We start from the raw sequence: 2,541 nt of genomic DNA on the forward strand, positions 1-2,541 counted from the left end.
AAAAGCTTCCATAAGATAAAGGACACTATCATTCAGCAGATTTTTTAGCAGTTCTACATCCAAAGACGATTAATATTCAAAAATGTATAGATAGCAAAATCCAAATGCTCATCAGAAAGTGGGGTAGAGATTTAAATAGAGAATTTTTCTTGAAGTTGAAAATAGGGCCTTTTGTTTCACTTGGAAACCAGAAGTTTGGTTTAATGTTTAAAATAGAGGGGAACACAGACAAAACCAAAACTCTGAAGGGAAAATACCAGACTTCTCTAGGGGACAGGAGGCTATTCCCAGGCATAAAGCTACTTCAGGAGAGTGCCACAGTGCACTGCTAGGTGAAGGCTTCATCCCAATGCTGCAAGTATTCCAGTCTTATCAGACCCCTGTCTGCATTGGGAACACAGGCTGTTACCAGGACAAAGAAGTCAAATTCAGTTACAATCACCCCACCTTCTTGATCATGTTCTTCACCAGTGCCATAAGAGACTTTGAGTGGGCACTGGTGGGAAAGTAGAATGGCCACACCTCTATATCCTTCTTTGTCTGATGAAGCTGACCAGTACTGATTGGTGAGTCCAGGCAGCTCTTGAAGTTCAGCCAACAGTTTGCTCTTTGATCATTTGATCTCTTGGAGGCACATGGTATCTGGCACTTCTTTCTTTACTCAATACAAGCCTTTCTTTTTAATCCAAGCTCCAAGCCCATCCACATTCCAGAAGCATTTCTTGAGTGTGGCCGATTTGCCACTGGATGAGGTTCCTCATACAGGATAGAACCACTCCTGCAGCTTTCTCATTTTACTTTGCTGCCTCCTTACTCTTTTTGGTGTCTGGCCCCAACTTGGGATCTAACCCATCTTCAGGAGCCCACTCTCTCCCCCCATTTTGGCATCCAAAGCAGTGTTTACTGCATTGCCTGACCAACGAAGCCAAGGAGCCACTCACAGCACAAAGAATGGAGGCTCTAAATAGAAGATTTTCAATAGAGAAAATTCAAATGCCCGAGGAACACAAAGAAAAGTTCAACATTCTTAGAATCAATGGAAATGTAAATAAAAACTACTTTGAAGTTCCATCTTATACCTGTCAGAATGGCTAAAATTAATAACACGTGACATTTCATGGTGGCAGGAATGTAGAACAAGGTGAATACTCATCCATTGCTGTTGGCAGTGCAAATTTATATAGCCTCCACGGATATCAATATCTCAATTCCTCAGAAAATTGGTATCTTTCTATACCACTCTTGTGCACATACCCAAAGAACACTTAATCATACCATAAGGACACTTGCTCAACCATGTTCATTGCTGTCTGATTCATAATAGCAAGAAACTATAAACAACTTAGGTGTCTTTCAACAGAAAAATGGATAAAGAAAATGTGGTACATTTACACAGTGGGGTTTTACTCAACTGTTAAAAACAGTAACATCATGAAATTTGCAGACAAATGGATGAAACTAGGAAAAAAATTATTGTAAATGATGTACCCCAGAGCCAAAAAGATAAAGATGATATATATTCACTTATACATTGGTATCAGTTACTAAATAAATAATAATAAATCTATAATTTGTAAATCTATAGAGGTGACATATAGAGAAAGGAACTGAGGAAGGGCACATGAATTTCTGTGGAAGGGGAATAGAATAGATTTTTATAAGTTGATCAGAAGCAGGTGGGGACAAGAGGATCATCTGGGGAGAGAGAGGAAAGTTAGTATTGACAGAGGGAATGCAGGAAGAGAAAGATGGAATTGAGGGACATTTGAGAGCTAATGTGGAAACTTAGTGCAGTGGAAACTTCCTAGAATATAATGCAGGTGATCCCAATGAAGTCGTCTAATAATAGTGTCCATCTCTTGTCACCAAATGAAACTTTTTGGAGCAGGACTAGGTTGCATTCAATTGAGTTGCTGGCCAAGGAAGTCCCTTAGAAATTCCCAAACTCTTACTAAGACAATGGGTTGCTCTCAACAAACTGACAGTGGGTTCTTATTTGCAACATCCAGAAAACTCAGTGAACAAAGAAAAGTTGAGCTGGTGTCTACATGAAGCCTTCACCCTTACACTCCAATTTCTTTGGTGCTCTAAGGTACACTCCAGACCACCCAAAGAGATCCACAAATACCAACCCAACCACAAATCCTTTGATGTACATTCTCTACTACCTACAAGATATGGTAGGGCAGTTGTGGCACAGAACTTGTGGAAGTAGCCAATCAATGGCTGATTTGACTTAAGATTCTCTTTATAAGACAAAATCCATACCTAACACTGGTTATGTAATCAAGAACTAGAGACTCAATAGCACAGAGTCCTAGTGTAAACCAGACACTACTGGTTTAAAAATAATGAATAAAAATGACTCCTAGTGATATTCTGTTATACTCATACATCAGTGACTTATTCAGTTATCATCTGAGAAGCTTCCTCCTGCAGCAGAAAAAAAAAGATGTAGAGGCATACCACTAAAAATTACATACACACACACACACACACACACACACACACACACACAGAGAGAGAGAGAGAAAGAGAGAG

The 2,541-nt window shown here is 39.5% G+C and overlaps 1 pseudogene; it reads right to left on the reverse strand.

The window, feature by feature from the left end:
- Positions 1 to 328: 328 nt before the first annotated feature.
- LOC110305848 overlaps positions 329 to 2,541 on the reverse strand; it is a 4,835-nt pseudogene continuing 2,622 nt past the window's right edge.

This window comes from Mus caroli, chromosome 2 (genome assembly GCF_900094665.2).
Source record: "Mus caroli chromosome 2, CAROLI_EIJ_v1.1, whole genome shotgun sequence".
Taxonomy (NCBI): Eukaryota; Metazoa; Chordata; class Mammalia; order Rodentia; family Muridae; genus Mus; species Mus caroli.